Raw genomic sequence first — 11,547 nt, forward strand, 5'->3', positions numbered from 1 at the left:
TATCTCCCAGCCTGGCTAGGGTGCCTGCTAGCCAGCAGTGGCTATGGTGGTGTGCAGAGTGAGGGTGAGTTTTTGTATTGACTGCCATTCCGTTTACCTCAAGAAGTATGTTTGGGCAACCATTCTGTGCCAGGCAGCAGACAGAGTCCCTGCACTGCAGGAATTCCTAGTCCTGTGGGCAGGGGTGTGTGGAGGATGGCACATGGTGGTTAGCCTGGTCCAAGGGTCTCCACTCCCTTCCTAGCATCCTAGAGAACCTGGAGGCTAGGTTGGCCACAGAGACTGAGTTCAGGACAATTCCTTCATGCAGTTAACGAAGTTATCTGTAACTTCCTGGTTAAAACACACACACACACACACACACACACAAACACAAAAACTGGCAGTCGTAGGAGGTATTTCCCCACTGGGCTGGTTGGTAGCAGGGGAAGAACTGTGGACCCCTGGCCGAGTGGCACCTGGAAGGAGGCTGACGTAAGAGTGGTGTAGCTGTGAGTGGGAGAAGTGAGATCTAGTGGGGTAAGTCCATGTTCCCTGTTCCTAAAGTCAAATTCTCCCTGAAAAGACCCAGGGCAGCACTGTTAGGGAGCTGAAGGAGTCCCTCTGTGCCCAGAGGGAATTAGGCCACTCAGGCCTCAGAGAAGGAGGGCGGGTGGTGAGGACAACCTCCCCAAGCCCCCATCAGAGCAGGCCCAATACTTGGAAATTCACTCCTCAGTCCACCAGATTCTGGTCCCATCCTACATCCCCACCAGGGCACAGGAGGCCCACATAAAAACAAGCTTTATTTGGCCAAATTAACTCACTTTCCTGGATTGCCTCACTTATTGGAAAGCGAAAGTACACCCCACGCTCCTCGCCCTGTCCCTGCCTAAACCTCTTTATCTCTGAAGCCCACTCTTTGAGGCCTAAAAATTAGGGTTCAACAGAAACGCTCTAGGACTACAGGAGTGACACGACAGTCCCTATCCTACAGTGCACTAAAAGCCAAACTGAAGGCTGCTTCCTCGGTGGAGAGTGTCTCAGGGTGAGGTGGCAGGACTGTTAGCCGCTTCTCATTTTACAAGCTCCTTGTCCACAGTCGTCTGCGCCAGCCCCTCATGCCTTCTGGTGGGTGCTGGTGTTTACCCCTTTCCTCCCACTATCTGTTCAAACCGAGCCCACCCACCCTCCATTCACCCCCCCTCCTTAAGGCTCCCTGAGCTCTATTTACCCTTTTGTAACTCCATCCCTCCATAAGTACACAACTCTCCTAGCTGGTTTCCTAGAGGGCAGATACAGTGTTTCCAGTTGGCCCTCTGCAGATATCTGTGAATAAGTCTCTCCCAGCCCCTATATATAAATATGTCTGTTCTAGACAGACGGGCCTAAGTCCCAACGTAAACACATCACAAGATAATTACACCTTATATACATACAGATCTCTCTATAGAGTTATATTTGAAAGTGTCTATAACTCTAGAGAGAGATTGCAGCATGCACATATAGGACTAAAATTACTTATGTCTATTTTTATAATTATGCAGTTATAAATAGATATGCCTATATATAGTGATAATAATATAGAAATATCTCCATAGCCATATATGGCTCTAAGTGAATGCTCTAACTATTTCACAATCAATAAGAATATATCTCCTGATACATAATTCTAACAATATACGTTTTTATCTATATAGCTGTTCAGAGATATAAATCGGTCAGGATATCAAATGTACATAAAGCCGGATGGCTGTAAGAGAGTTGTATATTTTCCCATATATAAATCTGCTCCTATAACTACTGTATATGCACAAATACAATGGAAATAATTATATTTCCCTCAAACGTAAATCTCTAAATACAACCACAGCACATTTAGGTACGTTAGACATAGAGCAATATTTCCTAGACATCAGTCTGTCAGTAGAGCCACCAGTGCCTCCAAACAGAGAGTTTTAGAGGGAGTTATAAATAAACTCTCCAGATGTGAACGGATCAGTAGAACTAGATGTAATCATGACTCCAAGCCGTTCCTCCTTCTTCTTCTTCTTCTTCTTTGTAAGATATTCCTCAAGCAAGCCCAGTCATATAACAGGGTGCAGAGGTGTCTCGGTACTGGTATTTTTACCCCAAGGAGGGTCGGAGGTCGCTGGACTTTGGGAAACTGTGCAGGAGTGGGTAGGGGACAGTACCCGCTCCCAACGCAGCCCAGAAGCCCCTTCCATCTGTCTCCTGGTGGCTGAGAGCTCGGGCAAGTGGAGAGGCCTAAAGGAGAAAAATGAAAAAGCAGACTCTGGCTTGAGTCATTTGGCCCTTCGGCCTAAAACCCTCTCAACAGGGAAGCCCCGAACAGGCGTCGGAGCGGAGAGAGCCCACGAGGTCCAGAGGCTTGGGGAAAGGGGCTGCAGGCCGGGCTGCAGAGGCCGAGCAGAGTCGCCAGCCGGTGCCTGACCGCCCGGCCCCCCATCGCCTGGGGCCGCTGCCTCTCTGGCGGCCTGGAACACAAAACCCGGGCCCTAGCCCTGCGCCCTGTGCTCAGCACTTCCACTGGTCTTATTTTATTGCTGTTTTGTCCAATTAGGTATCGCAGCGTCCTCCACCCGGTGTTGTTTTCAAATGCGAGGGCACCCAGGGCTTTCTGAATGTGTGTGTGTGTTTGTGTGTGTATGTGTGTGCTGGCTTTAAATAAGTGACTCAGTGGATAGTGTATTTCTCTTTTCAGACCAAATGGGTCACCGGCTACTGAAAAAGAATCCAGACCTCTGAAAGGGTTCATGACAAATTTTTTAGAAGTTCTCACGCTCATTTGTTACGATGATTTTCTTTTCTTTTTTCTCTTTTAAAAAAGTTGGCTAATTTGTGTTTCTATATTCCTCTTTAATTTTATTTTTATTGGGGGTACAAATGTTTTTAAAGGAGGGATTTCATTAGACCTGAAACTGTGGGGTGGCTTCCTCTCTAGCAAACTTACTATCTCTATGCCTATGATTCCTATCTACCCCAAGAAAACAAACTAATTAAATGACCAGAAAACTGTACCTGGAGAAAATGAGGTATATGTTGCAGGATCCAGGACCGCAGTCTTTGCTTGCTTCATGAAAAATTGGCTGGTCTCCAAACTGGCGAAGGAAAATTCAAGGCACCTCAAATCCTCCTTTTAAATTTTTTAATAAAGAGCCTAGAAAGGGAACTTTCCCTGGGCCTGCCGGAGCCCCAGCCTGGCTCTCCCAACTTCCCTGCGGCCATAAGTGTTTTTCTGCTTCCGTTCGGGCACCCCGTCTTCCCGGGCATCTCTGAGCTCCTGCCAGATCAAGGCTGTGGTCATCACCTCATTCATCTCTGCCGCTTGGCCTGAGCCTGCACATTTGGCCTCCTTCTTAAAACAGGGGCTCCTAGAGAGTCCCAAAATCCATTAACCATTCCCATTTGTGGGATCCCTTCCCTGATCACACAAAGCAGAAGCCTGAGAAAAAAAGCAATAAAGAGTGGCCTCCTGGCTCTCCTTCCCCTCTTCCATCCCTTGTCTGGAAAAGGGGTTCCCAACCCCAGCCCCGCCAAGAGCATATTAAGAAGCTTTCTTCCTCCCATCCTTTCCTATCTCCCCCTCAGATGCTGTGATCCTGACTCCTTCTGTCTCCACCTCAAAATATTTCCTCATGCATTTTATTGTTATTCTGTTATGGAGGGACTGTTAACTACTGTTTTATTATTATTATTATTCATTATTTATTGTTATTATGATTGTTGTTAGAGGTTTGTTCACCACCGTTCAAGGGACAGCAGCCTGGCCCAGGTGGAAGCCTGCCTCTCCCTCTCTGTCTCTCTCTCTCTCACACACACACACATACACACACACACACCCTAACACAGTACACACTCACGCATATATGCTCACAAATGCCTGCTGTGTTCGGGCCCCTGCACAGGAATCCGAAGAGGCAGGCATCCTACCCCAGCACGCAAACAACACACTGCCCACGCACACCAGCATTCAGGCAGAACACCACCCCCAGACCAACGCCAAAACCCACATGCACCGAGCTTGCAAGGAAAGGAAAATACATAAAGAATCCCTTCTCTCCACAACCTGGAGGGGCGAGTCAGGCCTCTGTCTCTTCCCCCCAAGTTGCTTTCGCTTTCTCTCTTTTTTTTTTTCACCTTGTTTACAGCTTCAGAGAGCTCAAGGCCCATAAATCTTGAGGGGTCTACAGAGCACAGAGCACATTTGTATGCATCGTTAGGACTCGCTAATACCTAAGCCCATTAAGGAGCGTGTATGCGCGTGGTTTCCGGTGTGTATTAACTTGTAGTTAAATTCTGGAGGAAAGGGCATTGTGAATTAACACATACCAAATCCATCATGGGCTTTTGTCATATCAGATTAGTCAGTCATGGGTTTGGGGGAGCAACTTGCCTGGGTCGGGGTGTACCCACCCTTCAAACTTTGTGGAGCAGGCCTGGGGGTCTTGGGAAACACGAAGGCATTCCTATCCAGCCCCAGTCATTCGGATCCCCCAGGCCTAGCGGCTGCACACCTGTGAGATGGCGGAGGGACTGCAGACCTGGGTGCGGGAGGCCAGTGCCAGCGAAGAGAGGTGGACAAGGGAGGCCCCTCCAGCGTCCTGCTGGGGTTGAGTTGGGGCGACTCGTCCCGTGGCCGCTGGGTCGTCTGGTTTCCGCTTTCTGAAAGAAATGAGAGGAGAGGCAAGTGGAGTCGCTGAACTTTGATTAAACCGTAGAGAAGACAGTGGGAGGTGGGAAAAAAAAAAAAAGATTGGAGAAGGAGGAGGAGGTGGCCACGAGATCGAGGAAAGGAAGTCCTAGCGGCTCCGGGGAATTTGGAAATCTCTCCAAGGGGCTGAAAGCTGGAAGTTGTATGAAGGTGTTCCTTTCCCACACCCCAGCTACTCCGCCCCAGTCGAAGAGGCTAATTCCGGGCCTCTTATAAAAATAAGAAAGAAAAGGTAAAGAAAAAGAAAATCTAATTATGTGGCATGTTTCAGCCAGGTGTTCCTGGTTCCAATGACTCAGACCCTATTGGAGCCCCGAGGATCTGGATAGTTGGGCCTGCATAGACAGAGATGAAGGATGCCATTTCTAAAAGGAGGAAGGGGAGAGGAAAGTCCATCTCTTGGGGTCTTGTAGAAAATGCCAAAGACCAACCAAGCTAAATTATTGTGTCCGTGTAGATCTATTTCCCTATTTACATACAGCAGGCTGTGGGGGTGGGGGGTGAGGGAAGGCCGGGAATAAACGACCAGGATGGAGCTGGCTGGCAGGAGAGAAAATGCGCCCCCCGGCCCTTTGCGGGAACAGCCAAGGGGCCTCCTCAGCTCGCAGCTCAGGCGGCCGCGGGGGCGGACCGGTCCGGGGCCGGGGGCCGGGGCCGGCCTGGGGGAGGGGAGGCGGGGGCGGGAGGGGAGGCGGGGGCGGGAGGGGAGGCGGGGGCGGGAGGGGAGGCGGGGGCGGGAGGGGAGGCGGGAGCGGGCCCTCCCCGGGCACTGTGAACTTTAGCTGGGCCGCCGCCTGTCAGCCCCAGAAAGCGTTAGAGGTGCAGCAGCCCACGCCAGCCTCCGCAGCCGCCTTTGTACGCACGATTTATGACTTCAATCTTGGTTCACCAAGAGTTCACACGGCTTTCGCTGCTGTTGAAGGTTAAAAGATGGCCTTCACTTGACAAGTTGGACTATTGAAAATTCCTTCTTCTTCTTCTTTTTTTTTTATTTTAGAAGCAAAGAGGAGAGGCTCAGGAGAGAAAAAAATGGGGAGGGGGGGCGGGGGACAGGGGTTGCAGGTGGGCCAAAATGGTAGGTCAGGAAGGTTTGTCTTCCTATGTTTAGGATTTTTTGTTGTTAGGATTTGCGTGCGTGTTGGGGAGAGGGTAGAGAATAAGAGGGAGGTAGACAAGAGATGTAAAAATCTCTCATATTTAGAGGCCAAAGGAGTGAAAAAAACCTTGTGCTTCCACAGTTAATTATCTGAGTAACTTGGGTCACACCCCCTAACTGATCCTCCTCTAGAGACCGGAAATGGGCCAGGTAAGGGAGAGAGTTTGGGTAAAGGGTAAGGTTTGTGTGCTTCTCACTGGGTGTACTTGATCATCCACCTCACCTGGGTAACTACTTTTTTTTTTTTTTTTTTTTTTTTTGGAAATGGGGTCCAGTTCTGTTTCCCAGGCTGGAGTGTTGTGGCACCATCATAGTTCACTGAAGCCTCAAACTCCTGGGCTCAAGTAGTCCTCCCACCTTAGCCTCTTAAGTATGTGAGACTGCAGGCATGTGCCACACCGCCAGGCTGGGTAGCTGCTTTTCAATGTGCTTCTGCACCCACAGATTTGGACAAGGGCATTTTTAGGCAGCAGTCTTTCAACTCTCTTCATCCTGTAGGTTTAGCCTGCCATTTACATTTAATGCACATGAAGAGGCTAATAGGAAGGAAATCTATAGAACTGGAATTGGAAGTCCTTTCAAGTCCCAAATCCCCTTGGTCTAAGAGCCAGTCTCTCTTCTTTCTAGCATTTTGACAATGGTCGTGCCGCAGCAGAGGTGGTGGTCAAAGATTTCCCAAAGACCAGGATCTAAGGCCCCTTTGTGATCTAAGGCTCTGAGTACTTGGAGAGACAAAACTCACTCCTTCTTTGTAGATTCAGAGAGACAGAGAGAGAGAGAGAGAATGGGGAGATACCTTGAAGCTGGGGGTCTGCTTGGCTTTTCGAGGCTTTTTTTTAAGATATGTTTTTAAAAAATTTTCTGGAGTGGGAATTGGGATTGCGTGCACTGGGAAGGGGAACAGCAGAGAGCTGGGTCTGGAGTTGGGTGTGCCTCCCTAGCCCTATTAAGGCCCCATCTCCATTACTGATGCTAGGTAAATGTCTTCTTAAGAGATAGAGCCAGCCCCTCAAATCCAGATCTGGGAACCAAAGGCATCCATGCTAGAAGGGGCACTCCCTGCTTCTCTTTCTACATAGCATTAGAGAGGTATTTTCCCACCATGTAAGGACTTAGATAAGAGAAGGAGAAGAGCCAGAAGGATGTCCACATCTCACCGGGACACCTAGCACCAGGCCCTCCTACAGGGGACCTCATATGTAAATAGCAGAATGGGGAGCAGAGAACAGAGAGACCCCAGAAATCCAGAGTCCAGGCTCTGAGGTCACTTTGGCAGGAATGGTCCTCTGGCCTTATGAAGAACAGAGGGGCAATATGGCACTGTTTAGAAGCTCAGGGGGTGGTAGCTGTTAGGAGGAATCAGCCAAGGAAGCTAATGAATCTCTTCCAGGTTCTGGTTGGGAAGCAGAGGAATTAACTTAATGGCCTCTGGAAGTAATGTCTGTACTGAAGTCCCCTTCTCACACTTTCTGACTGTGTTCCTCCCTGGGAAATAATTCCAGTGGGCTTGTGCTTATCTGCAAGTCTGGGGTAATTATGAATTATTAATTCATCATTAAGACTTGATTGTGACCGTTGCTCTCCAGTGGACCCATTTGTCTCCTCCTTTGTGAGGCAGAGGGCAGCCTCTGTTAGCCCTTGGCTTCTGTAACAGGCAAACTGAGGCCAGCCCCTCTTGAAGGCAGTCCTTGAACTCTGCCCTAGGTGGGATGGTTGCCTCATTACCAGTCAAGTCATGTTGCACCTCAGAGTATTTGTGCGATACAGCCACCTCCCACAAACTTCAGATTTCAAAGTGCTTTGTAGGCTCCTGGAGAGACAGAGTAGGGGATTGGGAGTGAGACTCCAACAGGGGAAGAAACTTGGCCAAGCTGTGTGTGGAGACAGGAATTAAGGCGAGGTGGGAGGACTCCCAGGCACAGTATCTAAGCAATCTGGGATCAGGAATGGGCATTTTGCCTTCCTTACCCTATGGAGATGCTAGTCTCCCTCAACTCTCTGGGGACCCCTGAACACACATCTGGCCCCTTTTCCTGACCTCTCTTCCCCCACCAGCCTCTCAATTGAGAAGCACAGGTTTCAAGACACATCATCCCCTCTGATGGTTAGGGGTGGGAAAGTCAGATCTGCCCGTTGTTTCACATCTGTGAGAGGCCTGGAGAGGGAGAAAACTGCTCCTATCCCATGAGGTAATTCCCATCTAAATCCCTGCTATAAGCTCACCTCCCCCAGCACTGAAACAATTCTCTTCATCCTTTTTTTCCCTGTCTTCTTCCCTCTGGAACCACAGACAGGGAGATTGAGGGCGGGAGAGGCAGCTCCCAACAGCTGTACCTAGAGGAAGAGACAGAAGTAGGAAATGAGGGGAGAGTGGCTTAAACCTGTTATTTCCCACAAGGTTTATCTCCATTCTTCAAACCCAGGTCAACACCCTGAAACCAGAGCCATGGGAAGCCCTCTCTCCTTGTTCCCCCAACTCTCTCTCTCTCACAGAAAAGGAGCCCTGTGTCCCTCCCTGAGGCCAAGGGGCTGCTCTAAAAACTGCTCTAAGAACACTACCACTTTCTACAGGACACCTGAGGTCCCAACACTCATGTATCTCTCAGTGCCTGTCTGGTCCAGAGGGAGCCAGTGGCTCTTGCCAGCACATCACCATTTATTTTTAGTGCCCCACGAGGGGGGTGGTCCATGGAGTCATCTCAACTTTCAGCCCAGACCTCACTCACTCTTTCTCCAAGCCACGACAACATTCCTTGGTCTCTTCCAAGCCAGGAGGCAGGTAGGAAGCCCATTCAGAGGGTCTCCTGGAACTGGCTAATATAGTTTAATGTACTGTTTGGTGGTAAATAAAGAGAACTTGGGAAAAAAGGGAAGGAGCAACTGTGCCTAGCGTCCTTCTCAGCCACCCCTCCCCTGGACATTGGCTTTCTCCTTGAAACAGTGCACTGTTGTTCTTGGACAACCATTCCCCACCATCTTTGTTGAAAGGGCTTGAGTTTCACCCTCCGTTCACCCCCATTAATTACCCCAGCAGCTAAACATCACCCAGCCCCCTCTGGCCCTTTCTCTTCTTGCCCTTAGTATTCATGGCAGAGCATTCCTCACTGCTGCACGCTCACAAAGACCCGTCCTCTGACATGAGGTCCCTCCCACTCCCCAACCACCCAGTCCATGATGGGCACTGCTCACTGTTCTGGATGTTCCAACTGCCGGCGCCCACTCCTGGACCCCGTTCCCCCACTCCCCAGCTATCTCCATAGCCACTGCCCCCTTCCCATGCACGTGTTGGCTTACCACACCCTCCTTCAGGTACCTCCTCTTAGCCCTACAAACCCTCTTCAGTCTTTCCCAGCCACCATTCTGCCCTCCATGCCCTATGCATCTGTAGCCCTTGTCTGCTTCCCTATACTTCTCCTTGCTTCTCTCTTCTCTCCTTCCCCAAGATATTCCGTAGGCACTTCATATGGTGGACCTGAAGCCCTTCCCTTCTGGCCTTGAGAAAGTGAGAGGCAGTGTACCACAGGGGTTAAAAGCATGGGTTTGTGATTCAAGTCCCTGATCTGACACTCGCTAGTTGTACAAACTTGGGCAAATTACTTAACCTCTCTGAGCCATCAATAAAAGAGTCATACCCACTGACCTTATAGAGTTGTTCTGTAGATCAGATTAAATTTTATTTGCATAGATCCAAGCATTCAGCAGGGGCTTGATAAATGGTAGTGATTGTGTTACAAGCTTCTTGTGAAGAAAGAGAGATGTTCTTCAGATTCTAAAAAGTGAAGGAATTGCCTCCTCCAGCACCAGAGAGGGAGGGATAAAAATTACACAGTCTTGCAGATAAGCAGGGCCCATTTACCGGGCAGTGATACTCTTCTATTAGCTCTAGAGGGTCTCAACTTTCACTGGACATTGGAACCCCCAGCGAGTTTTTTGTTTGTTCGTTTTTGTTTTTGAGATGGTGTCTTGCTCTTGTCGCCCAGGCTAGAGTGTGGTGGCCCATCTCGGCTCACTACAACCACTGCCTCCTGGGTTCAAGCAATTATCCCTGCCTCAGCCTCCCGAGTAGCTGGGATTACAGGTGCTTGCCACCATGCCCAGCTAATTTTTGTATTTTTAATAGAGACGGGGTTTCACCACGTTTGCCAGGCTGGTCTCGAACTCCTCATCTCAGGTAATCCGCCCGCCTCGGCCTCCCAACGTGCTGGGATTACAGGTGTGAGCCACCATGCCCGGCCACAAGTTTTTTAAAATACTGATGCCTGGGTCCCACCTCCAGGGATTCCAATATGGTTGGCCTGTAGTAGGGCCTGGGCATCTGGATTTTTAAAACTCCCCAGGTTGCTAATGTGTAGCCAGAAGTTAAGATGCAGGCCCTAGGAAATGATACAAGAGATAAGGGGAGGGCTGACACTTCTGCCAGAGCAAGGGAGGGGAGGGATGCTCAGCTGAGAGCTGCTTCTCAACCTTGGACATCCCCTCACCAGTGGCACTGCTTCAGTCGGGGAGGTTTTCACTTAGAATTAGCTTCTCTTGAGATCCCAGAATTTCAGAGACTCTCACCCTTTTCATTTCCTATAGCTATTAGAATTTACAAAGGGGCTACCCCAAGAGGAGACAGAGGAATCGACAAATTGACCTCTAAGAGGCTCCATCTCTTATCAGAAAAGCATATTTTCCCCAGACCGCCAGTGATAGAAGCAGAGGCAGATACCTCCAGTAGTGGGAAAATTTGTAGTTACATAGTAAATGGAGTTTCTACCTGGTTCCTACAATAATAGGCCAAGCAATTAGGATACAAGTTTCCAGGATCTTTTCCTATATTTCTGAAAAGATAAATCACCCCTAGGAACAGAATCTGCATATTGTAATTAACTGATAAATATTTCATGCCTGGTTCAAACTTTCTCCTCTTCTATTTAATGGCCACAAACTTGAGCACAGAGGAAACGGAGTGAGGAGAGTGGGGGTTGGCTGTAGAGGGGAGGTTCTACCTTGGCTTCAGGGAGGGAGAAACTGTCTTAGTTAATTATTTACTGTCCTCCTGTTCTTTTAAGAAAACATTGCTCACCTGGAGAAAATCAGGTCCCAGGTGGTAAAGGGTGTGACTTGGGCTTGTTGGCCTCAGCCCTGACCTCCCCCAGGAGAGGCCAGGTTTTGGTGACCCTGGGGGTGCTGGGAACTGCAGGCTTTGGAGTCAAGGGCCCAGTGTTTGAACAAGAGCTCTGTTCTGTCACTTATTAACTGGATGGCTTTAGGTAATTTACCTAATTTATGTGAAACTCAGTTTCTTCATCTGTAAAACAGACATAATTTTTACCTTGCAGGGTGGCCTATGCTCAGTTGGCTCTCAATGAATGATAACTATTATTATCAACAGTAACAATGAATAATTAATAGCCCATTGAATTGTACCCTTTCCCTTCCTCAACCCTGCTCCAATGTGTAGGGCACCTAAACTACTGAATGCTTACTGTGAGTATGGTGAATGCCTTAGCTCAATTAATCAACATAATTCTTTGAAGGGAATATCTTATCATCCCTACTTATCTGTGTTTTGCAAATGAGGGAACAGCGTGTGTAGAAGTTAAATACCCTGCCAGGTGTCACACAACTAAGTGGTTAAGAGCACAGGCTCTGCAGTCTGACTGTGTAGTTTCAAATTTGGGCTCTGCCGCTT

This window comes from Pan troglodytes, chromosome 17 (assembly GCF_028858775.2).
Source record: "Pan troglodytes isolate AG18354 chromosome 17, NHGRI_mPanTro3-v2.0_pri, whole genome shotgun sequence".
In the NCBI taxonomy this organism is placed as follows: Eukaryota; Metazoa; Chordata; class Mammalia; order Primates; family Hominidae; genus Pan; species Pan troglodytes.